Raw genomic sequence first — 26,974 nt, forward strand, 5'->3', positions numbered from 1 at the left:
GTTGGTTCAAGCTTTTTATTTCACAAATAGTAGAAATTACGTTCTTTATTCTGATCAGGTGGTGGGCAGGGAACTCCAAAAGGCTCCCACTGTAAATCTCCCATGGGCTCCCTCTCTTTTGACCCAGGCGTCCCTAAACCCCATGTTTTACAACAAGAGATCTGTAACCCCTACTATATAAAGGAAATCTGTAGATGGGGGCCTAAAGACAAAAGCCTTATGTGTCTGCCTCCCTCAGCGGTTCTTCAAATTGCTGCCTAAAATAAAACTCCCCAGATTTTCGCAATATAAATTAGGTTTCTTTTTGTGCCAATTCCAGAAACCCTGATCTGTTCTCTCACTCACTCCTTTTCTCTCCTCTCCCTGATCGTAGGACTTCCCTCGCCTTACCCTCTTGTTCTACTCACACACACCCCTTTTCAATTCCTCCATTCTCTTCCTAACCCCTCGCCTCTTCAGTCTATACAATGTTCACATTCTTTCCACCCCCCTCCCTTCAACTCTCTCCTTTCCTCACCCTTCCTACTACAATCACTCCGACTCCCACATTTACAAACTTGTAAACGGCTTCGCCCTCTCTCACAACCAATGCCTCGCCTGCACTTTCTACCAATTCCGCCAACAACTCCTCAGCACTTCACCCCAGAGCCATTCCTCCACCTGGTCTTGTAGTGCACTTCCACTCATTTTGACCTCACCTACACGACAAACCAACACTCTGTCCCTCGTTCATTGTCATTTATTTTTTAAACTTCTTATTATTAGTTTTACAACAAAGAAAATGCATTTCAAAACTCCCCTCCCAACTCACCCTCCTGAAGGCAGCATCACCATGTCCCAGATCCATTTCCTCCATGGACCAGTCGCCGACGACTTCAGTTTTATAACAAAGAAAGAACATTCCCCAACTTAATCCCCCCCACCCCCGTACCCCCCCGGAGGCAGCTTGACTATGTCCTTGACCCATCACATCCATGGACCCATCTCTGTGGTTTCCTGCAGGTCCAGTAATCACAACCACTGAGGGCGCCACCCAATCCGAAAGTCATCTTTAAGGAATACCAGGGTTTCTTCCCAGTCCCGGTGCGAAGGATTGCATACTAGTTCATGGCATACATTGCCCACTCAAGTGCCACAATGTCCCAAAGTTTCTGCAGCAAGTCCTGCAAGAGGGGCACCTCCACGCTCCTCCATCTCTGTGCTATTACCGTCATAGCTGCTATTATGAGGACTGCCCTCGCTTTCTCCCGGGACCTAGGCTCTTCCATTGTGGCGCCTCCCGGACTTCCAGGAGAACCTCCTCTGGTGGTCTACTATTTCCTGGCCCGAATGCCTGTTCCTGGGCCTCCCGCACTACCTGCCAAAACGGCTTAACTTTTGGGCATTCCCACTAAATATGTTGCGCCATGCCCTCCATCCCACATCCCCTCCAGCAGTTCCCCGAAGTGGTGGGATAAATCTCCCGGAGACATATTGGCGTGTAGGGCCACCCGAACAAAATCTTGTACCACATTTCCTGTAGCTGGGATGCCTTGGCTAATTTAGGAATTGTCCTCCATAACCTCTCCCATTCTTCTCGCTCCATTACCCTTCCTAACATCTGCTCCCACCTCCGCATATAGTGCCAATGACCTCTGACGTTTGCCTCATCCAAGATTCTGTATAGATTAGATATTAACCCCTTAGACCCATCATTGGATGAGAGGAATTTCTCGAACCGTGTCTTTTCCCTTATTGCTGCCTGCTTGTTCACGGGATTCAAGACCCAATGCCGTAACTGTGCATATCTGAGCCTTTCCCCCCTCCTTTATCCCGTACTCCCTCTTACAATCTTCGAACGAGGGAATACCCCCCCCCAAAACATATCGTCCAGCAGTCTACAACCCCCCTCCTGCCACTGCTTAAATGCCCCCGCCTCCAAACCAGGGGTAAAATCTCCATTGCCGAATAGGGGTGTGAGGAGGGAGGGAAAAGTCGTGACCCCCTTAATTCCCACCAGTTTGTCCCAGTTTTCCTCCATCAGCTTTGTTATGGTACTCTCATACAGATGCTTGGGTCTAAGCTGTTTTGGGAGACACAACACTTCTGCCAGATTGCGGTGCACTACTGCTCTGTCCATTTTCACCCACAGTTTATCCTGCGTGACCTCCCCCTCCCGAAGCCAGTCCCTAATTACCCGCAGCTGCATAGCCTCATAATACAGTTGGAAATTCGGCAGTGCTAGTCCCCCCCTTCCGTCTGGGTGCCATCATCAATTGCTTGCTGATCCGCACCTTTTTCCCTTCCCACAGAAATTCTCTGGTCAATGTCCCCAGTTCTTTAAAGAAGCCTGCAGGGATCGCCTGAGATATTGCCTGGAAGAAATACAACAGGCACGGAAGGGTAACCATTTTGATCGCTGCCACCCTGCACAGCCACGATATTCGAAGGCTCCTTTACCTATGGTAGTCTGGCCTAATGTCTTTTAGCAATGGGGGGTAACTGGTTGGATACCAACCTGCCAGGTTTGATGTGATTTTCACTCCTAGATACCCAACGCCCACCAGGCTCCATACAAATGGGGTGGCCACCCCCAACGATTCCCGGTTTCTCGCTTTTAAGGTCAGATTCAGCAACTCCGATTTGCCAACATTAATCTTAAGGCCAGAGGCTCCCTCAAATTCCTCCAGCAGAACTCGGCTTGCCCGAATGGACTCCATCGGCGCCGTCAACGTAAGCAACATATTGTTGGCAAAGGCAGCCACCTTTTGTTCTGCCCCCCCCCAAATGGAATGCCCTGTATCCTCTCCCCCCCTAATTGCCTGCAGAAGAGGCTGCAGATAAATTGCATAAAGCATTGGGGACAGGGGGCAGCCCGGCTTGGTGCCCCTACTCAATCTAAAGGGCCTAGACATAGCCTGTTCACTGCTATCCTCATGACTGGTGTCTGATAATTGGCCTGGACCATTTTTAGGACATCCTCTCTGATGCCCATCTGCTGCATAGTCCTAAACAAAAAGGATCACTCCACGCGGTCAAATGCCTTTTCAGCGTCCAAGGATAGGAGAACCGCGACAGAGTCCGTCCTTTGAGCCTTTTCCACCAAGTGGGCCACCCTCCTGATGTTGTCCGCCGTCTGTCTGCCCCTTAAAAAACCCACCTGGTCCGGATGGATTAGGTCTGGGAGATCGCTTTCCAGCCTGTTTGCCAGTATTTTTGTGAATATCTTGGCGTCAATATTAATCAACGCTATGGGCCTGTAAGAGGCCCTCTCTTTGGGGTCATTATATGGTTTTGGAATGAAGGTCAGCCTGGCCTCCTCCATGGACGGGGCTATTTTCCCTGTTGACCTAAAGGTATTGACGAGGTGGGTCAGGTGCGGCATTAGTTAAACTGCAAAGGTTTTGTAAAAAGCCACAGTATAGCCATCAGGACCTGGAGCTTTATTCGGTGGTAAGCTTCTGATCACCCTCCTCACTTCCTCCTCTGTGATCTCCCTACTAAGTGATTCCATTGCCTCCTTCCCGATCTTTCCCAACTCAACCCTTTTCAAAAACTCTACTTGTGCGCAGACCCAAGACTTCTGTGATGCGTACAGAGATTCGTAGAATTCCACCAACGTTTCCCGGATCTCCCCTGCCCGTGTCACCCGTTCCCCCATCCCGTTTTTAGGGCTGTGATCGCATTCCTAGCTTGTGCTCCCCTTCGAAGTCGTGTGAGAAGCGCACCTGCCTTATTCGCTTTAGCGCAACATTTTTGGCGAACACTAAGTAGTGCTCCCTCAGCCTTTTTAGTTCGGAGGACCTCTAGCTGCCCCAGTACTCTGCGGTACTCCCTCATGGAGGCCCTAGTCGGGGTTATCCCCATCTTCTGTCTCGCTGCCTCAATTTCCTCTTCCAGCTGCGATTCCAATACCTTCAGCTGCTTCTCCCTCTGTGCCGCTGCTGCTATTAACTCCCCCTCAATGTAGCTTTGAAAGCATCCCAATCTCGTCTCCTCCATCGTGTCCCCCCTCCTGTTGAGCGCGAAGTAGTTCCTATTCTTTTCTTCCATTTCTTGCCTAATTATAGGATCTCTAATAAGAGACCTAGGATACTTCCAAGTCCACCCCTGTCTCCCGATGACCTAGATCCATCTTCATGGAGACCACTCTGTGGTCTGCTATACCGATGGGGCCCGTCACCACCTCTTTGATCCGGCCCACCAGGCTCGATGTGACCCAGATATAGTCAATCCTAGATTGAGATCCGTGAACCCCGGATAGAAAGGTGTACCATTCTTCATCCCCTTTCAGTTCCCACCACACATCCCTCAGTCCTGCCTCGCCTATTCTTTCTTTAAGATCAGCCGACATCGCTGCTCAACCCCCGCTTGTGGGGTCCCCCGACCTGTCCCGTCTCCTCTCCCAAGCTATGCTAAGGTCGCCCAGCAGAATTATTTGCCCCCAAGCCTCGTCTTCCAGTAGCCCCAGAACCCGCTTCAAGAACTGTTCCTGACCTGAATTTGGGGCGTATACCACCACCAGCGTATATGGGCTGTCCTAGTGCATCCCCTTGACTGTAATGTACCTACCCTCCTTATCCTTTATAGTTTCCGTAACTCTGAAGTTCACTGTGTTTTTAATCGCTAGGGCAACCCCCCCCCCCCGACTTACTCCCCCCCCCCCCCCCAATGCGTGCAGGATCTGACCAAACCCCCGTAGCTTTAGGTGCCCCTGGTCTTTTTGCCCAAGATGCGTTTTATGTAATCACAAGATATTTGGGCCCTCTTTCCTCATAAATTGCTCCAATTTCTTCATCTTGAGGGGAGTGTTCAATACCCTCACGTTCTGTGTTAACCACTTGAATGTGGACTAGCTTGTCCCTGCTCCCACATTACCTTTTGTCCCCCCCTTTCCTCCACTTGTAGGAGCCCCCCCGGATAGAACCTTCTAGGTGCCCCCCTTTGGCCCCTCCTGCGCTCCCCGCAACTGGAATGGGTCCCTACTTCCCAAGTCCCAGCCCTTGGACAAAGCTTCTGCTGCCCCCCTCACCCCTTCAACCCCCTTCCCCTTAATCCCCCTCCCCCCTCTAACTAAACACGCCCTCCCTGCCCACCCTCCCCTCCCCCCCCCCCTGTCCCCCCCTTCTAGAAAGGCTTGCCCTTCCCGCCTCCAATTCCCCCTGCTCCACGGGCATACCCACCCTTACCGATTCATAGAAGGTTACTCCCCCCCCCTGCCAATTATACCCTTTAGTGGCCCACCACCCTTATATCGCATTTTGGTTCAGATCTCCTCCTGTGACCCCCCTCCTGCCCCCCGCAGGGCTATTCTTATTACTTTCCTTGGGAGGTTTTCCGCTCAGCTTCGCCCCCCTCCTCTTTTCTCCCACTGTTATCCAGGCCCAGGGCCTTGGCCCTGGCTGCGAGGCCGTGGGTTGCTTCCCAGATCCAATGGGGGGGGGATCGTCTAGATCCAATTGAAGACTGTCCGCTCCTTCCTGCAGCGAAGTTATCCACCTTTGGGTCCCCTCCCACTCGAACACCAAACCGAATGGGAAGGTCCACTTATATTTGATCCCCCTGTCATTGAGGGCCTTGAGAGCTGGACCCATTTGACGCCTCTTTATCAGGGTGCAGCTCGCCAGATCTTGGAACAGTGCGATGCGGTATCATTGTAAATATTGGCTCATGTTTTCTTGCCTCCTGGAGGACTGCTTCCTTTTGGGCGTACTTGGTAAATGCCGCTAGAACGTCCCTAGGTCTTGACAGTGAGCCTTTGCCCCCTCTGCCCACTCTGTGTATACGATCAAGCTCCACTTTGTCCGGGGGTGACACTCCTAACATCCCGGCGAAAATAATTTGGACCACGCCTTTTAATTCTTTGTCTTGGACCGTTTCCGGCAACATTTTGACCCTTATGTTGATCCTACGTGACCTATTTTCCATGTCCGCCATCTGGATCTCCAGATTTTGCGTGGCTGCTTCGAGCCTATCAATTGCTTCACAGTTGGCCGTCACTTCTTTGGCCATTTCCTGCATACCTCTCTCCAAGAGATCCGTTCGCTCACCCTGTTGCGCAGTTCCTGCTTTATTTCCCCCAGGGCTGAATTAAGGTCCGCTCGTAGAAATTGGAATTGATTCTGGAATGTCTTAGTTAGGCTAGTCTGCAGGGTGAGCATCTCCCCCCTAAAGTCCTGCCTTGACATCATGGCTGAGTCCTCCCCTTCGGATGACGTGTCGCCACTTTCTGCCCTGTCTCTTGCGTTTTTGGACGGCTCCCTCATCTCCTGCATCGCCAAGAGGTAGGGAGAGTACCTGGGGCGTCTCCTGGGGCTTGCGGCTCTCTCCTGCTCTTCTCTTTATTTTTCGCGGTCATGTCAATGTCCGTTGGCCCTTGGGTGCTTTATCTTTCCTGAGGGGTCAGAGCGTCCGCTCCAGGGGTCTTCTATGGTCTTTCCCCCCTGCTGCTCTTCTTCCAGTGGTTCCTTCCTTTCCCCGAATGCTTAGCCCAGTGCCCTCCGCGCCCTCTTCACTAACATGCACTCCTTTGGATGGTCCCACCGGTGGGGAGATGTGCCTTTCCCCTGCTCCTCTTGGATAGGCGGAGTTCTCTTGCGTTTTGCTTTACTACCCCGTGTGCCACTCGGGACCCCGGTGGTCTAGGGGTCTCTGCCCGTGGAGGCAGTCACTGAGTAATCTGGAGACGCTCCCCTCACCGGTCTCCTGGCCTCCTCCTCCTCCTTCCACAGTTACCTTCCAGGCCTCTCTCCCACCCTCCGGTCCAGTGCTCTGCTTCCCCCGCCTCCTCAATGCCGCCACTGTTCATTGTCATTTTATACTGTTCTCGTCCAGGTTCTATCTCCCCATTCCACAAGTCACAATGTTCACCTGACTCTGTGGGCCAATCAGTGGGTATTCCTTCACAAGGGCCAGGTTACACAGGTGCAAATTCTTTAAAAAAAATAAACTCTTATCCTTGCCCTCTCTCCCTGCACAGATCTGGCTGTAGTTTGTGCTTTTTCTTTGGAGTGCTGCAGGTCAGGCATTTCATTTTCTCATCGCCAAAGTGAGTTCTTTTCAGCTGTTGTGGAAAAATAACCACAGACTCTTCCAGAGGATTGAGGAGCGACCATTAATGGCACTCAGGACAAACCGCAAAACAATGACAACCGAGACTTGACGCAGTCACTCACGTTTCCTCCAGTCACTGGGTTGTATACCCAGGTTACCCATGCCTTGCAATTGAGAGGGAGGTTTCAGAGACAGACAATGTATCAGGTGCAAGGATAGTGTCTCAGCATACAAGTCTTAGGCACAGGCTGCGTTCTCAAGCTCAGGAAGACATGATCAGGATGGAAGACAAACAGTGATACATTTTGGGCACTGCAGTGCAAGCTATTTTCACAGTTCACACACGGCTCAGGGCATGCAACCCTGCTTCCTACATGTCAACTTCTGTATGCTAAAGCCGCCTTACCTAGGAAGGTGGCAGTCTAAAACACACTTCTATATGCCAAAAGGGAAACATGGCAGAGGAGAGAACTTTGGAAGCGAGCTCTGCTAAGTTCTAGGTGTTAAAGCCTATGAGGTTGGGACATGCACCTTAGAATCCAGAGCTCAAACAGCAATGGCAATAGAGCACTCGTTAAACATGGCAGTTAGCATTGGCTGAGCATTACTATAATGATGCACAGTGTAAATATCCCAGTTTTCATCCACAATTCCCTCCTATGAGACATTCACTCCAGTCTCATCCATTAAACCTTTGGGGGTACAAACATCACATTTTGGCAGATCGTAACACTTTAGTTCTTCAGTAGTATGACAGTAAAATACGGCAGCGGTCTGAGGAACTCCTAAGAAATAGGCACATGATAATAAAGGCATTTTTAAACACATAATTGGACAGGACATGCTCATGATTAGTACCAGAACACTTAGTAGGATATGCCCAAAGGATGCCCTCAGAAGTCCTATGATACTCCAAACCCAGGATCAAAGGGTCTGCAGCCGACGTACATTTCATGATTACGCAAACCCTGCATTTTTAGGCTAAGAGGGTGTCCAGGGCCATACAGTACTGGAGGATCATGGTCCGGATGGCTATCTGTTTCCGGGAGAGTAGGGTCAAGGAAGATACAGTGGCATTTGCAAAGTTTTCAATCAGTCATGACAATCAAGTTATGTGGTCCCGGTTTACCTTTACTCTAAGATCTGGTATGGGGTAACCCATTCCAGCTATAAACCCATCCCAACTGTGCTTCTTTCTGAGCAGGGAAGGTGCAGGTATGCCGAACGGCAGGCAGGCCATATCTCATGTAACAAATGCCCCTCCAAACAATTCATGGGCAGCCAGGGGTAAGCTTTATCCCCACAGATGAAACGGGTCCCTGATTAAGTGGCGTACCTGGATTGGGAGGAGGAGATATCAGGTTCAAATGCAAAGGTGACATTGTTAATGACTACACTGGTTGAAAGGTAATATCGACACTTGCGGTCTCCCATGAATAGTGCACCCCTGTTGATAAAGCACATATGTCCAGTAGCCTGAGAAGAAAGGTGAAGAGCTGCAGGTCATCTGTGTACCTGGGTCTGGGATGGGGACATTTGAAGGACCAGTACACTGCATCTGGTAATGTGAATTGCTACAGGGGCCGGGGCCTGGGTTTCAGGTGACCAGCTTGAGATCCAGGCAAACATCTCCACAGTTGAAGGGAAAAAGGGATAAAGGGAACTTGGAAAAGAGGTCATGAGGTAGGTGTGCAAAAACCCAACAATCAGTTATGTTAAAGATGTAGGCATACTGCCAGGTGAGGTGGAGGTATGTATTCTCATTGTGAGCCGAAGGACCATAATTTTCATGACATGTAGTACTAAAAGCAGCAGTCACAGTGAGAGAGTAATACATTAATGAACCAATAATGATGAAAATGGCTATAAAAATAACCATAATGGTATGGAAAAGGCCTAAATCAATATGTAAAAGCTTTCCGAAGACTTGCGCTCATCCTGGAATATCAAAGTTTGTGGCCGGGTAATGGAGTCCGGTTCAAGTGGGGAAACTGTGTGCATGGTGCAGTTCACAAAAGCTCCTGTAGTTCTGGGCACTTCCATGGACAGGTCTGGTATGAGGCAAATGACACAGTTCCGCAAGAGGGACAAGGGGAAATGTTGAAAAGGGATTCAATCTGAATCAGTGCCTGGGCAAAATTTCAGTGTCCGTGAAGTTCATTGTCTGGGACTGTGCAAGTTTACGTCCTGCCAGATTCAAGCTAAACATTTCCAAGATACCAGAGACACATGCTCACAGTGGTCAAAAGGACAAAGAGAATAACCAAGAGGTGAAAACAATAGGGTCTAAAAACCCGCACAAGCAGCTCTGTGGTAGCAACTTCAATGTTTTCCAGTGCATTACCAAATCAGGAGGATTCATTGTCGACAAATGGTCAGATCCTGAGATGAGTAAACAGGTTTTCTGGTGATTCGTACAGGGTTACTGACCCTGGGGGGCTCACTGTAGAAGCTGTGAGAAACCAAAGGGTGTCTCACTCACTAGTCCCCAGGGATCTCTCTCTCAGGTGGCCAGGGCACGGCCATCGCCTTTGGATCCAGACCATGGGGATCTGGGTGAGGGATCGTCGGGGAGTCTGGGTGAAGCAACCGATGAGACGTGGTATCCCCCTCTTTCCCATACCCCATACTATTTTATAGGATTCTCCGACGTTCCAACTCTCCCCGCACTCCCTTTTCTACACAAACACTGGGCCCAGGAGCATTGAGAGTAAAAAGGCTAACACTTGCATATGTCATTGGACATGTCCTGTTAATAAGGTCAGGCAAAGTGAGACACGAGAAGGCGCAGAACCCACTGGAGCTGGATGACCGATCGAGGGACCACAGCAAGGGGTAGAGAAACCCTGAAGATCTCTGCAGGAGGTCGTTACCTCCGGGAAACCCCAAGGGACAGCAGAGAAAGCCAAACCCCAGCCATGAAGGAGCCTGCGTTGTGTTTCAAGGACGCCAACGACCCTCGCATGAGAACAGCAGAGTTGGGGAGGCGAGGCCAAGCCTGTGGTATTAACCTTGACTCGTGACTCAAAGCTGCAGAGAAAAGAAAGAAAAGCAGCACACAACCGGTGAGTTCATGAAAGATATGAAAGTTTGGCTTGTGTCAAGGAAAGATTGAATCCGCAACAGTGTATCTTACAATTAAAGGTTGCGTGCGTGCTGATGAGACGAGAAAGAAAGCAAATCAGTATTGAACTTTAAAGTTACTGATAACTGTGAAGCCAGTGATACAGAGTAGTGGAGTGGTCCAGCGAAAGGGAATAGCCCACTCGAAAGTCTCCACAAAATGTTTGATGTCTTGTTTAAAAACGACAAAGTGAACAAACTCTGAAATGCACAATGGTCAAGATTAATCCTCTCGAAAGGGGAGGTAAAAAGGTGATTGCTTGAAGAGAAAGATTTCTTTGAACTTTGCTATTTGTGTTGTGGAACTACCAAGACCAAGAGATACTGGGGCAAATACCATAAGGCAGAGAGAAACTGCAAGTCGAAGTGGTCCTGCGGAGGTCTATGGGAAAAGCCTTGCACACTTGAAAGTCTTCGACAACAGTGAAAGGTCGGAGCCTGACCGAGGGAAGACCTGAAATATGAAATAAATTAGGGCAAGGGAACCCCTAATGAATGTGAATAAAGCTTGGGGAAGGGAACCCTTGCAAGTGCTATCTTTGCGAGGACCGAGCCCCACAGAGAGAAACCTACGTGACGTTGAATCATGTACTTTTTGTTGAGAGGTCTGAGCTCGAAAGCGGGAGACCTACAAAAACATTTGTTTAACTGTAAAAGAACTTTTGGTGAACTGAAAACAAGTGACTTTAACGTGGAAGACCAAGCGGCCCTCGACCCACATTTGGAACTGACTTTTTTGATAACCTAAGCCAGAGTGTGTCATCCTGTCTACGGGGGCTGACTTACTCTGTGCTATCCAACGTGGGGAGGAGAGCTGGCTCAGCCACCTTGATCCTTTGTTGTAACACTTACTTTTCTTTGCATACACATTCCCCTTTGCACAATTTCTGCATAAGAGATATTAGTATTGTATAGGCCATTTTGATTTGACATGCACTGACTAGGACTGTGTTTACTTTATTATTTGATGATAGAGACCACTCCCATCATAGCTGTAGGGCAAAGTAGGAGTTTTTCCAAACCTCAAGAATGTAATAAAGCTTTTGAAACTTGTAGCTCTTGTGTCAGTGTCATACTTGTGATACCATGCCTCCTTTACAAAACGCAGGGTGTACCTCCTCAGGCCTGAGTTGAGAGATCCAGGTGAGTCAGGTGCTGGAGGTGGTAGGCAGGAAGTGAGACCTGGATTAGGGTTGTCCCTTGCTGTGCTTCGATTGCCTGCTGCAGAAGCTTGAGCAGCAGATCCCACTGAGAGCGCACCACGGTATGCCCTAAACTGGGGGTCTTGGTTCAACATCTTGGTATATTGGGTAACCCAGGGTGGCTGCCTCTGTCTCTGGCGTTGCTCGAGGAAGGCCTGCAGAACTGGGTTGGGCTGGCACTGCCAGGCTGGAGGCAGGACCATTGGCAGAGACATTGGTGGCTGCGGTGGGGTCAGGACGTGGCCAAAGAAGATCCGGCGGAGTGTTGCAGGGACCCTGTGGCAGTGGGCAACATGGATCCACGCTGGCACCCTGGAGCACTTCACTGCAGTGTGTGTTGTCAGCAGGAGCTGGTGTGGTCTGAGCCACCTGGGCTGGATTGCCGATTTCTGCTGGTGAAACTTCAAGAGGACCCAATCGCTAGGGGATGGCAAGGCTCAGATGTTGGATCCGGCGGGGCAGCTCTGACCTGGGCATGAAGAGAACTGACAATTTTGAAAAACATGCTACAACAGTACAGTGTCACCCTCTAGGTGAAGATTCAGGAGGTGCAGAGCTGCAGTGGGCGCAGTCTCAACTCGCATGGGATGCTCTGTAAGGATCTCATGGGCAGACAGGCCATACTTGCACTGGGGATTATTACGCATGATGAACAGTGCTAGGGGTAGTGCCTGTGGCCACTTCAGCCCTGTTTCTTGACACACCTTGGACAATCTTAATTTTAGATCACTGTTTTGGCATTCTACAAAACCGCTTGACTGGGGGTGGTAAGCACAGTGAAACTGCTGGGCGATACCTAGCGCTTTACACACTTCCTTAAAGATTTCACCAGTAAAATGGGTACCTCAATCGCTATCTATAACAAGGGGCCACCCAAATCATGGTGTGAATTCAGCAAGCAATTTCTTTGCAACAATGACTGCATCTGCCATCCTGCACAGGAAGGCTTCCACCCACCCGGGAAACACATCCACAATAACAGGACAGAAGGAATACGTCATACATTTGGGGAGCTGCATGAAATCTGTCTGCACGTTTAAGAAGGGATGCTCTGGTACTGGATGTGCACACAGCTTTGTCCTAACCGCTTGCCAAACATTAGGAGTCAAATATGTGGAACATCTTTCACAATAATCCTGTGCTACTGAAGAGAAATCAGGGGCTACCCAATCCCAGTCTACAGTGCTGATCATGGCATTTTTACCTGAGTGAGCAATGCTGTGCGCCTCCCAGGCCAAGTAGCTAAGGAGTACCTCGGTCGTCTGGGGAACGCCAAAGAGAATCTCGTTTTAACTTATAAAATTGCTGAGCTTCAATCACCTTTTGAGCTTTGGGAGTTTGGTCGTGGAGTATGGCCAAGGTAGAAAGGGAGGCAAACAGTGACTGTTGGACTGCAGCACAAACAAGAGTATAATTAGGAGCCAGGGGCCTGTTTAAGTCTACTGAACGAGCTGCACTATCTGCTAGAACCTTTCCTTGGGCAATGAAAGTCTGAGAAGAATCAGGTCCTTTGCACTTAACAATGGCTGGGGCAGACAGAAGCAGTAGCGCATGAAATAGGGCTGACACGTGTCTTCCGTTCAAGATACGAGTACCAGTGGATGTCGGGGACTTTCGCTGCTTCCATAGTACACCAAAATTGTGCACAACACCATGAGCGTATCTGGAGTCGGTGTAAACCATGGCTGATGTACCACGAGCCAGGACACAAGCTTGAGTGAGGGCAACAGGTTCTCTGAGACCAGAGCAGATTTGGCCATTGGCAATTGGTATTCCTCAAGGATGTCAGCTTTCCAGTGCCCAAACTCTTCACAGTAAATGCACTGGTTGCTGTAAGCATTAGTGTAATATCTCTTGTTACCCTTGTTCTGGTCATGTGACTGAGGAGCACCTCTCTCCCCCTTCCTCGAGCCCGCCACTGTCCCCCATGCATAGAGCAGAACCCTCCCCTTCCTTGGGAAGGTTGTAATTGGTGTATCTGCAATGCCATAATATTGGCACATTTCAAGAATAGTTTGTCCTAGTCTATCAGTGAATGCCTTTAACCCACCAGTAGTGGGCTCTTCGGTGAGCCAGTTGGACCAAACGTTTATTAAAGAAAGCGGATCAGTAGAAAGAGCTGCTCTCAGCAATTGGTTTAGGTAGGCAAACATGGGATGGGAACACTCTATAATGACCTGTAGATCCTCATGGAACTTGATGGGGTCTTCTCATATATATTTTAGGGAGTTTCTGGACAATATTAAACAGGTCGGTGGCACTTCATGGTGCGTATACTATGATCAAGTATCTCCTTCTCCAGGGAGTTTCCCCGAGTGGGAAATATGATGAATCCTGTGAAATCATTACTGATCACCAGCCTCCTCCCATGTGACCAGGGGAAGGCAGCCGCTACATGATTCTGACCCTTGGGGTGTTATGGGAGGAGATGGCTGGCAGGGGAGAGTGGTGACTCCACAAGAAGAGAAGCAGTATACTTCTCTTTATTGTAAAGAAGATACTTTAATTTCCAGAGTTTCCAGCATTCAAAACCATCTGATATTAAAACTATGAAAGGCACTCAGATTAAATATAAGCCTATTCAATCTTCATGTATACATGGCAAACCTAGAACATATGAAACATCTAGAACATTTGAAACATCTAATGTTTATGGTGATTGTAATTTTATTGCAACTGTTCAGTCATGTGATATAAAATCCATTGAAACTTCACTGGACTCAAATCCCAGAAAGCCTCAAGTGCTGTGACGAGGAAGAGGAGCAAGGAGTTAATGTGTAGGAAATGTGACCATAAGAATACTATACAGTCTAGTTGTCATTAGTTAAGTGGGACCTTTAAAGTTCCAAATCATCTGCAGCAAGTGGGACAGGAGGAACATAGAAGGAGAGAGAAGGAAGGCTGCAGAGATCACAGCGTGGGAAGCGTGACCAGTGGCAGAGGAAATCGCACACAAGCAGCCATTGGGAGAGACGCTCGCCTAATGCAGGTTGGTAGTGTTCGTGACTGGAGAAGAGGAGCTCAGTAAGAAGAGAGAAAGCACACTGTACGCAGTGGGGCTATGTAAGGAGACACGGGCCTGCAGAGCTGGACAGTCTTGGCTGAGAAGGACAGAAGAGCTAATGCAGAGACCCAACGACACTCTGCCTAGAAGGGCAAGCTGGCCCCTTGCAAACACTCTTGAGCAGCCCCCAAATACCTAGCAGATAAATTCAACATACGCCAGCCCTCCAGATCAACTAGAACCATCTACTCGCACTGTCTAACCATGCCAAGATTCCTCATAAAAAGAGCAGGGGGAGCAAGATTCCCAGTTCTAGCTGCCAAACAGTGGAATGCCCTTCCCCTTAGCCTCAGGACAGAACCCGCATTCTGGACCTTCAGGGCTAAAGTTAAAAGCTGGCTCTTCGGGAAACTCCCTATTTGCTCAGTCCCTGGCCCAGCCAGACTGACTCTACCGAGCCCAATGTAACCCTCTGCCCGACACCGCAACCTGTTGCTCCCCACCTCGACCACATTCTGTAACCGCTGGTTATCCTGAACTTATATCTATTATTGTACTCTATGTATATATCTTCATCAAAAATCACCTGTATTTTCTGCAAAATTACCTGTATTAATTGTTGATCTGTGTGTTCATGACTCTGTAACCTCTGTATAAGCCTTAAGCGCCCAGTTACCTGAGCCTTCGGTGCATGGTACAAATAAAGACAGTAAACTAAACTAAGCAGCCGTACGATAGACTGGTGGGTTAGCCTAATTGCGTAGGGGACATACGAATATGCTAAAAAACACTTTGAAAGTACTTTTGAATACTGACACAATAGAATTGGAAGGAAAAGGCAATGTGGTAAGATTCTCCTGACATAAGAGGTCAGTTGGGAGAAACCTGGAACCAACACTGCCAAGAGCTGAAAGAGATTGCGAGAGAACTAATGAGGCAACATTTGTACAATTCTCCCGACATGAGATGGCAGTTCGGGGAAACCAAGAGCAAGCCGAGTCGAGAGAAATTGAAAGAAAGGTTGCCAGATAGAGCTTAAAAGCCCTCAAACATGGGATGTCACTTTGGGGGAGATTGGCACAGGTAACAAATGAGGTTAACAGGAGGGAAGCCCGATAAGAGTATCAGGTAGTGAAGCCTTTTTAGAAGGAGATACCTGGCAGGCAAGTACACAAGAGGATCTAAAGTGAACCAAAAAGGGGATATTCCTGGCAGGAGAAGAAACCAGGATATCAAGAGTTTTCAGTTGAAGGGTTTCCTGGAAGAAGAGTGTACCGGGAAACTCACTTTGAATTGGTGTGTTGAAAAGAGCCATGGTTATATTAAGTTCTTGCTTCCTTTGAACATTTTGTCATCGAGAAACTTTGAAAAGGCTTGCCTTTAGCCATACTTGGATCTATGTTCTGAAAAAGACATTTGTTTTGCCATCCTGAAAAGTTGTGAAGACTTTCCTTGGCCTTATTCCAACCTGCAATGTAGAAAATACATTTTGTCTTGCCATTCTGAGAAACTAGTAGACACTTTCTCTTTACCAATTAATCTTGTGGAAGATAAAAGAGATATTTGAATGCCTTTACGAGACTGGTTTTGTCACAGTTGTGAATAGTTTAGCTGAAATAATCCAAGGAAAGGAAGCCAAGCCTTGGTGTTTTAGTTGAAGGTATATGGGTGAGTTATTGCACTTTTCTGTTGAGTTGAACTTTGAAAAAGTTACCTTGCACATTTTTGTATATGTATTTGTGTGAGGGTCGGATTGAATTTGGACACAAGGTCATCTTGTTTTAGTTTCATAGGAAGGGACATTCAGGTTAGGATCTGTTCATTAATGGCTAATGTTAACAATTATATCTCTTTGTCTCAGCCTCTCATTTCAGACATCTCATAGAATATACTGGTGCTGATATTTGCCGGGGAACACTTCAAAAGTCTGGGAGTTGGTAGTGGATGGTGACTCAAAGAGATCAGCGACCTGTGTTCGTAGTGCAGATGAGTGAGGCCCTGTCATGGGACTTATGAGGGTGGACTGGTGATGTGACGGTGGTTGGAATCCAGACTAGCAGTGGACCCAGGACTGCTTGGCTGAGAACCTGGTGCCGGGATTCAGTATGGCTGGATTGTAAGAGTCCTGAATGTCCTCAGGGGATTCTCTTGGTGGCGGTGCCCCTTGGATGACAGGGTGTAGTCGGTTTTACCCAATGTTATGGGCAGGGACATGAAGGTTGGAGTACTCAGTCTTTAATGTCTTAATATGCTCCTGGAGCATCTCTTGGCAGTGACTCTGGGCACGGGTTTTTGATTGGGACTGTCATTTGGTGGTTTCGGTATACCGGTCTAAATAGCTATCCCTTTGCTGTTGGTGCACTTAGGCTCCTTTCTTCACGAATGCCTTTAGTATGATTGTTATCTTGTCTAAGTGACTCATTCTGTGTACATGTGTGCCATTAATCCAGAACCTTCCATGCTTTGATCAAGTAGTGTATATACATGAAGTGAGCTAGACTTCCTTTAGGAGGAAGCAGCACTTCTACAGACTGACCTAAACCCATTCTTGCAGTGGTGAGACAAGGGATGACTTATTGTGGAACCAGGGCCATTTCTCAGTCTGTTCCGTGGCACTAGAGTATCCCGAGGGTGGTGGGGCTGGTTCCGTTCATAGTTGGCCGCTCTATATTACCTATTCAGGAGGTTCAGATGGGGACAACTGACTTCTGCTCCTGCACCGTTACAGACATTTTATTGACACCCTCAGGTGTTGGTCAAATCTAGATGACTGCTGATTCACTGTATTTACCTCCCGTTACACTATCCCAAAACAGGTCAGTATTCCGCTTACCAGAGACGGGGTTCGGGAAGGGTCAGAGACAAGACGCATCGGTAGGAGAAATAAAGCATATTGCAGCTCCTGTACTAGGATAGAAAAGATGGTGAATACAAAGGTCGGAGTCTGAACTGAGTTGCACATTCAGGTTTTCAAGTGTGAAGGGAAGGCTAGACAGACCAAACATTTTTCTTTGCACTCATACAAGACACATTCTTGCCGGGTCTTGATTCATACTACTCTACTCTGACCGACACAGCAGTTCCATGTCATCTTGAATCAGTAGGGAGCATGGATGTGCTGCTTCACAATTACTTTTTAACTGCAGTGGAACTTAGTTACTTTTGAGCAGATCGGACTTCCACAAGGGCAAGGTACCGTCCTGTGTCCTAGGATAACCAGACATATTCCAGACTTCTCAGAATTACGTCAACCAGAGACAAACATCATCCAAACCCATTTCTAGACATTAATGCAAAAAACATACAGCAATGCAATTAACTCTGCTTTCAGTATGCTCTTCTCTAGCATCTGCTCTGTCTACTCTCCCAGATCCACGGCCATACCTGCCAGTTCTCCCCACCAACTAAATTGTGTTACCTGGGCCCATCGGGATCACTGGTCTGGCGACCCCTGAGTTTGGCCGCCGGGTAGCGGGAATCCGACGTTGCAGGCACTAATCTTATAGTAGAAAAATAACCACAGACTCTTCCAGTGGATTGGTGAATAAACTTTAATGGCACTCAGCAAAGTAGCATGCACAGGACAAACAGCAACCCAACGACAAACAAGACAAACTAGACTCAACCCAGCTACACCCTTTATTCCAGTCACTGGATGTTATACCATAGGGTACTGCAAGGGTGCAGAATTAAGACTCTGACACGGAGGGGTCGTGGTGATTATTAGAAATGTTTATTCAAGTGAAAAAATGAAAATAAGACCCCATCTTGCCCTAATTCTAAGAGGGGTTTCCCTGCCTCGACTGAAATAACTAGTGTCAGAATGCCCAAAGCAAAAGTCACAATATCCAATGTCAGAATTCTAACTCTGTCCCTTACTATCAAAGTTTTAAACTAAATGAAAAGAAGGTCTTTCTAGCCCAAAGGGGGGTCTCGTGTCTAGTCTCCCCTGGACAAAAGACAGTTCTGGAATCTTCAGATCCTGAAGTGTTGGGGAATATCTCCCTTCCCCAATCTTGTTCATGCTTGAAATACAGTTCAGCAATTGTTGGGGAAACTCTGTTCCCTAGTCGGCCCTTTTCAGGCTTCTTTTCGGTCTCTGGATCCATGGTTCGTCTTCACTAGGCACAGTTGCATACAAAAAGTGTTTGGATATATTTACATACTGGGGTGGACCCCTGAGCCTGGTTGCTTTCTACCAGGCACTGCGACAAAAAAGAAAGAATAGCCTGGATGCACTGCCAAGCTCTGGTGGGTCCTTGAGCCTGGTTGGCAGACCTGGTTTCCTCCTACTAGATACTGGGATGAAAAATAATAGCTTAGATACTCCCCCAAGCTGTGGCATCACATACAGACTTTGTTTACTCGCCTGCCAAGTATTGCATTTATTTTAAGTCACTCTCACAGTTCTCTTTTTATGGGTATCCACCAGTAAACCGCCAAACTTGCTTCACTGTTCTGCCAAGTATTTTTCTTGTGATTAGGCTTTCCGAAGGTCTTTTGACTTTCAACAGTGTCCCAGACCCAATCACTTGGCTTTTTAGGCTTACTTGCCTCCTCTGATCATCTCTGCCACTCTACAGGGCCCCCAGCGCCTCATCGTTCATCAGTGTACCTTATTTCGTGGTCCGTGATGTTCTCAGGATGTCCCATGCACCTGCGGTCTGTGGTGGGGCTTCCCCTGCTTCCTTCACTCATCCCCAGGCCCTGTTGGCTCCGCTGCGCCTGCTTCCTCGTCAACGTGGGCCCATTCCTTCACAGCTGCCGACCTTCGGAGATGCTAGCAGCGTCATCCTTGCTGCTCACAGCGCTGTCCTTGCAGACCTGACCAGCTGGATGGCGATCTCCTTCATGCTCGGCTCCCCGGTCTCTCTGCTTCCCTGAGTGTACTCCCTCTCGCGGTTCCTCCAGGGCAGGCTTGACACTGTCAAGTGGTTCTATGCTTTTAACTTGGCTTCTTCCAAATCGGTTGTCGCGAACCACTAGAATGGGCAAAGTGGTTCTGGTTAAGTACTCAGTACTGGGACGAGGAGGAGGCACGAAGCATTACAGAGTGAGTTCTGATGTTGTAACTCCCTAGAGATTTTCCTCTCTCCATACTCTCTACTTTTGTTTTACTACAGAAATACATGGCATAGGAGGGTAGAGGTGGAGAGTGAGGAGGTGAAGCAGAGGTGGGGGTGTTCTAAGAATACTGCGTTCTCCCGATATGGCCGTCACTAGTTCCAAAGGGGGTTTCCCCTCCCGTGAGATCCACCCTCTGCGTTCCTCCCCCAGGGGGACTATCAGGTAGCAGCCTCAGCTCCCTGGTGTGAGAAAACTGAAGGTATCTAACCCGCTAGTCCCTGTAGATCTGTTATCCAGGTGGCCAGGACACGGCGATCGCTTTTGCATCCAGTTCCTGGGTTAGACCAGTGCGGGAGGATCACCTGGATGAGGGGTCTTCATGGAGTGGAAGTGGAACACCGGAGGGTGAGAAGCGATATTCCCTTCCCTGTAACACATTTTCCCCATCCTACTAGGTAGGATACCTAGGAACCCAACCCCCCCAAAACCCCCTTTCCCGACATGAACACTTTCTCACGGACAACTCGCTGTGAGCAATAATGGACTAACACCAGAGCCGTATACCTGACATGTCCAAATACAGTGGTCAGGCAACATCAGGCAATTACAGATCATTACACACACCTGACTTGCATCACACTTACCACATGGGTAAAAGGTGGAGTACGGAAGCAGACTCTGAGCGAGGCAAAGCACAGGAGGAAACAGCAGGGAAGTGCCCTCGACCTTTAAAGACCGTTACTTTCATGAACCTTGGAAAGTAAGAAACCTAAGACCAGGAATTAAAGCTGATCAAACCTGCACAGTGTGTCGGAGGTACCAGGGACTCTCCTGCGTCGATAACCAAGGAAGGCAGGAGCGATTGCCGCTGTGGTACTGTCCTTGGCTCCAACAACAAAGCAGCATCATTGAAGACAACACAGCCGGTGAATTGGAGAGACTGATAACCAAACCAGCCTGTGTTTCAACCAAGGTTGCAAGTGGCAACATTGTATCAAGAAATCTAAAGAGAACAGTGTGTTAGACGTATGTGATGAACGACGCAGATATAACTGGAAACCAAAAGGAGCGATTGCATTTTGGGAGGCCAGGAAAAGATACAGTAGACAGACTGGTCCGGCACCACGTGGGTTCTTATTTGAAAGTCTCTGTTAGGTATCCAACTGATGCGGAGTGTGAGAAAAGGGAATTTTGAGAACAATGTGGTCCTGTAGCAGGCCATGCTAAACCCTGTGCACATTCGAAAGTTTTTGATGGTTTAATGTACATTGCAATTATTCTGAGCCCGGCTGAGGGAGACTAATTGAGTATATAAAAGGGATTTGAGCCCGGCTGAGGGTGATCTGGGGTGAACCATGGGTCACCCAAGAAAGAATATTCTCTGAACATTGTAATAAGGGGATCTGAGCCTGGAAGAGGGGGATCCAGAGTGAATCACCCACATTGAAAAATATAAGGAGAAAATAACTTTATATTTTGTTTTGTACATCCGGCCCTCTGAATCAAGAGACTTAAGAAGTAAAGGGATTTGTGCACAGAAGGTCATGATGTTGGTGATGGAACTGTATCCTCGTGCCATACAAGCCAGCATCTGTGCTTTGCTCGAGTGAACCACCTTGCCCAGTGCTGAAAACGTGGGGAAGGGAGGCTGTCGGCCTAAACATCCTGACATATCATTTTGTGAACATTTCTTTCTTTTTCATGAACACTACACCCCACACTATTTGTAAATTAGTGGTAAGGATTGGCAATAGATTTTTTTAGTATAGGCCCTTTTATTTGGACAAGACACCACTAGGACGGCATTATTATTATTTGATGGTCGAAGCTTGCTCCCATCTGTAGTTAGGTTTAGATAGGCATTTATCACACCCTTGTGAAAGTTCCATAAACACCTTGAACTGTGGTCACTTGTGTCTGTCTTACTGTTGATACCATGCCTTCCTTACACTGGCCTCATGGGAAGGGGCTCCCCCTTCGGAAGCAGTGATGACATCCTGGGATTTGTCACATAGCATTCCCCTCATGCCGTCTGGTACCTCATCCACTAAAAGGAAACTGGGACAGGAAATCTACATTCCCCTGGTCTTTACCCTTGCGATGTTCCACACTAAAACAAAAAGGCTGAAAATTGAGGAACCATTGCATAAACCAGGGGTTGGTGTCTTTCCTCAAACTAAGCGACAGGAGAGAAGAATGGTCAGTAACTAGGGTGAATTTTCTCCCAGAAAGTTAATAACAGATGTCCTATCGGCCATTTGATTGCCAAGGCTTCAAGTTCTCTTGTGGTGTAGTTTCTTTCTCTAGGGAATTACTTCTGGCTGATATACAGCACGGGATGTTCTATTCAGTCAGAGACTTGAGAAAGAACTGCTCCTAGTCCCACGTTTAAGGCATCGGTTTGGAGTAAAAACTCTGTTGAAATTGGGCACTTTGAGGATGGGTTCACTACACAAAAGAGTTAAGGGAATCGAAGCAAGCCTGATCTTCCTTTCCCCATTATAACTTTTGTGGTTCTGCTTTCTTTAGTTTGTCAGTTAGGCACAAAGTAATTCGATAAAAATTAGGAATTAACCTTCTTTGGTAGCCTACTAATCCCAAGAAAGTCCTTGGGTCCCTTTGGGTCTTAGGTTTGGGAGTTTCTTTCATGGCTATTACTTTCTCTAACTGAGGGTGGACCAATCCGTTACCTACAAAGCAGCCCAGGCATTTTAAAGCTGACTGGGCAAGGTGGCATTAGTTTTGGTTAGCAGTTAGTCCAGCCTGACGTAAGGTGCTGGTGATCTGGTATAGTCCGCCCAAGTTCAACTGTGTATGAAGATGTCATCGAGGTAAGCTCCACAGAAACTGGTATTTATTATCAAGGTTCAGAGGGGCCCGCCAACAGATCAATTGTGAAGATGTAAACGGCAGCGCCCAGTCGGTCAAAGAGGTTGTCAATCCTTGGTGTCTGGTAGTTATCGAACTGGGATAATGCATTTAATTTTCGAAAATTGATACAAAACCGCCACAACCAATCTAGTTTGGCTACCAGGACGATTTGCGAAGACCATGAACTCTGCAATGGTTCTATGACACCATCTCCCAACATCTTCTCCACCTTCCAAATGACTATTTCCCTTTGAGCCACCAGTATGGTCTTAAATTTATAACCTTCCCCATGGGTGTGCAGATATGATGATAAATCCCCTAGAATCGTCCAAGTCGGCAACTAAACACATCAGTGTTGTGCCAGTCACCTCTTGGGGGAGACGAAGTCTCCGGCTACGGCGGTCCCATCATGGAGGTTTTACCCCAATAGGCGCCTTTCTCGGGTGAATTTGGTTTCAGCCTCCGCTCCCTGGGTGCAGCAGTTTTTATCGGTCTGTGCATGCGCAGACGTCCGTTTTGAAAGCTTTGCACATGCGTAGTCCTCCTGGCTCTGCAGCGGCGTCCGCATGCTGTGCAAGCCTTGTTGTCACCACACATCCTTATCAGAGCCCCACAGGCACCATTTTTAGTAGACATGCGATGGGTTTATTTATTTGCATTTGTAGAGCGCACTTGCAGCCTGTGGGCATCGAGGCGCTGTTACAGGATTATGTACGAACTTTTGATTAGTAGGTTACAGGCGACCAGTGGTCTCCTGGTTAGAGAAAACACAGACTGTGTACGATACAGCGATGAACAGAGTTACAGGCAAATGCATATAACAATGGGTATGTTTACAAGCTGAATACAAAGAGTTTCGTTTTAATGGCTTTGCAGAACGCTTGGTGGGAGTCTATCATTCTTAGGTGGGTAGGTAGTGCACTCCAGTGTGTGGCTACCAAAGTGGGGAAGCTAGATCCTACAGCGCTGACTTTTCGCGTTTTGGCCGCGACAATCAAGTTGGAGTAGCACTTCCTGAGGAGTCTTGTGGCGGTATGCTTGGTGATTCTCTGAGCCAGGTACAGGGGTGCAAGATCATGGAGGCATTTGTGCGTGATGGCAAGGGTTTTGAAAAGAATTCTCTCTTTGACAGGGAGCCAATGGGCCTGCCTTCTAACTTCGGAGATGTGGTCTTTTCTAGAGGTTCCTGTAGCTGCCCTAAGGGCGTTATTTTGGACCAGCTAGAGTTTGGCCAGATTTTTTCATGATGTCCCTACGAGGAGGGCATTGCAATAGCCCAACCTTGAGCCAATAATTGCCCTGGCAATTGTGAGGCAATTCTGGCATGATAGGTAGGTTCTGGCTGCATTGAGGACTTTAGAATAGTAGGCTGATAAGGATGCGATGGCATTAACCTGTCTGTCCATGATCAGATTAGAGTCCAAGTAGAATGCAAGTGTCTTAACATTGTTGGAGACCTTGATGGGGATATTATCAATAGTGAAGGATAATTACTGTTCATCAAGGTTGCCCAGTGTGGTGGGTGACCCTATGAGCAGGAGTTCCGTTTTTTTCACTGTTGAGGCAGAGCCAATTATCTGCCATCCAGGATTGGATAGTGGAGTAAATGGTGGTGAGCGTGTTGGCATCCGCTTCATACTCGTGAGTGGAATAAGCACCTGTGTGTCATCCGCATAATTGGTATATGGGATGCACAGGGAGTAAAGGATGCTCAACAAAGGCCTCGTGAAGAGGTTGTAGAGCGTGGGTGCGATACAGGAGCCCTGCGGCACACCATATTTGATGTGGCTAGGGGTGGCACAGGCTGAGTCAGAGAAGACTTTCATGGCCCTCTCTTGGAGAAAGGAGGTTATCCATTTGCACGCTTTAGGGGAGAAGTTAGCCTCAGTTGCCAGATAGCGGCACAAGGTGTTGTGATCCACTAGGTCAAAGCGCAGAAGGAGCGCAGGTTTGCCTGTGTCTCTTAGATCGTCCATTTGATTCTTTAGGCCCAGGAGAGCCGTTTCAGTGCCATGTTGTGGGCGGAATCCAGATTGCCACAGGCCTAGAAGCCGGTAGACTTCCAAGAATTTTTGGACTTGCAGGTAGGCTGCTTTGTCCAGGATTTTGAGTAGGAAAGGGACGGTGGTAATAGGCCTATAGTTCCCTGGGACTGATGGGTCTAAGGAAGGTTTTTTAAGGCTCAGGCGTGCCCACACTTCCTTAAGTCTGGTTGAACGTGGCCACCCTGGAAGGAAGAGTTAATGAATGCGGTTAGAAAGGGTGCTATGATATGTGCTGAGTCTTTGATGAGTGGGGCAGACATTCATCTCCCTTGCAGTTAGAGGGTTTGATAGATTTAAGAAGGGAGATGACTTCCAGCTCAGTCATGTCCTTGAAGTTAAAAGGTGGGGATGACTCAGTTTTGGTGGGCGAGGCCGTTTCGCTGTGCAGGTTAGCTATGAGGCGGTTAAGGGCTTTTTGATGTCCACAGGTTTTGTTTTGAAGAGAATTGAGCTTGTCTAGCATGGCAGCTTGAATACTGTTGCACCAACTTTCGTCCTTGAGGAGGGAGGGAGGAGAAGAGGAGGGTTTTTCCAACTCCCTGAAGATGGTGAAAATGTCTTTGGACCCTGATTTAGTGTCATTGATCCTTGAGTTGTAGGATGCGGCTTTGGCTATGGTAATGTTGGCTTTATAAAATATGGAGATGGCCTTGAAGGTGCTTCTGGTAGCTTCAGTGGGGTTGGCTTTCCATGCGGAGAGAGCAAGCCTCTTCTGAGAACTTGGGTTTTTTAAGTGCGAGTGGGGCAATGGCATCCACTGCTTGGGTGAGGAACTCTTTAAAAGGTGTTGGCTAATGTTTCTGGGTTTTTGGGAAATGGGGCCTGCAGAGCAGGGATAAGGAGGAATGGTGCTAAATTTTCAGCTGTCAATTGGCGCGAGCTCCTTGCGAAGGCTGCTGGACAGGGGGAGATGGGCTTAGGGGGCCCTTTCTTTGTGTTGAATTTGAATTGTATATAGTGATGGTCGGACCATGGGTTAGGGGAATTGGGGTGATTTGGAGAGAACAGTTATGATGGCTGATCCAGTCGAGTGTGCGCCCTTTGATGTGGGTTGGTTCGGAGATAGTTTGTGAGAAGCCCAGGGTGGAAAGGGGTTTCTTGATGGATTTGGCGTGGGGGTCCTTAGGGTCATTGAGCCCTAGGTTTAGATGTCCCTGAAGAATGACTTGAGATGTCTTTTTGATGTTGTCAGAGGATGAGGGTGTCCTGAAAGTCTGTGATGGGACCAGGGGGGTCTGTAGACAATGTGCAAGGCTATGGAGCAGTTGTGGGGGACATTGATTTTCAAAGGGAGGTAGTCACAGTAGTGATGAAGTTGCCCTTCCGCTTCTCTGATAGCAAGGGAGTCCCTCGCAATGAGGGCCACACCCCTGCCTCTCTGGGGGTACAGTCTTTTCTGAAGATGGAGTACCCCGGTGGGATAGCGAGAGCTAGTGCCGGGCCTGAGCTTTCATTAAGCCAGGTCTCAGTAATTATTAAGAGGTCTAGGTTGTCCTTGACGATTAGGTCATTTATGTCAAGGGTATGGGCAGGTACTGCGCATGAGTTGACCGAGGCACAGCTAAGAGTGTGTGTCAGCCTGGAGGTATCACTCACTTTGGACAGTGAGGCTGTGGGCGCCTTAGGGGGCTCGGGCATAGGATACATTGCAGGGTCAGCATGAGTGCCATAAGGGGCGCAGGCATTGAATACATTGCAGGGTCAACATTGAGCATGGGTGCCACAAGGGGCTCAGGCATTGAATACAGTGCAGGGTCAGCATTAGGCATGGCCGCTTTGGGCACAGGTATAGCGTCAGTGGCGTTGTAATTATTAGCCAGCAGTGCCTCGGGTAAAGCAGGTATGGGGGCGCGGTATTGCCAGCACAGGTAGCTGGTCCTTTCATGGGTGAGATGGGTAGCAGATGAGTTCTGCACACAGTACGCACAGTGAAAGTTTTTAACTGCTGTGGACCATCGAGAGTCACAGGTGTGGGCATGGGCAGACATGCAAGCTCCTGGTGGTGCATGCATAGATGACCCTGTGTTTTGTAGCTAGGTCTGATCTGTACTTGTGACTGGGTCTTTGTAAGACCGGGCTTCCGGGGCCCAAGACCTAGCGACAAGATAAGGATGGTTGTCATGGCGGCGTTGTAGTGGGAGGGGTGGACATCTATGACCCACTCTCGAGTTGCGGTCCACCAGGCTTGGAAAATATGTGATTGGCAGGGGGGGACGGGTATGCGATTGAAGTCGAGTGTTTCTAAGGCAGCAGGGATGGGGGGACTGGGTGTGGGCAGCAGCTTTGCTCATTATGGGGTATGGAATTCGGGGAGTTTCGCAAATGCGGCTGCTGGTGGCCTTACCTTACATGAGGTGGCATGTTGGCGCCTTGCGCGCCGTCGAGCAGCGGAGAGCTGCAGAGAGCAGCGTTGGCCTTGCCCACATTGCCCACAAGCCATCGCCAGACAGCGGCTTTGCCTGGCCGTCTGCCACCTCTCCCTTTAAAGCGGGAGAGGAGGGGCTGGCAGGCGCGGCATCCCGATCAGCTGATCCTCGTTCAGCTGTGTTGGTGCATGTTGTGTGGGAGGGGCGCTGCTCCTCCTCGATGCAGGACGCGGACCGGGCAGATTGTATCATAATGGCGGCAGG

At 48.5% G+C, this 26,974-nt stretch overlaps 1 protein-coding gene across 1 annotated transcript in view; it reads right to left on the reverse strand.

Annotated features, from left to right (window-relative positions):
• The window catches only part of DPY19L3 (dpy-19 like C-mannosyltransferase 3), a 2,003,695-nt gene that overhangs the window by 1,772,068 nt on the left and 204,653 nt on the right, over positions 1–26,974 (reverse strand). The gene's annotated exons all lie outside the window — the stretch shown is intronic.

This window comes from Ambystoma mexicanum, chromosome 1q, assembly GCF_040938575.1.
Source record: "Ambystoma mexicanum isolate Mex_15411 chromosome 1q, UKY_AmexF1_1, whole genome shotgun sequence".
Taxonomy (NCBI): domain Eukaryota; kingdom Metazoa; phylum Chordata; class Amphibia; order Caudata; family Ambystomatidae; genus Ambystoma; species Ambystoma mexicanum.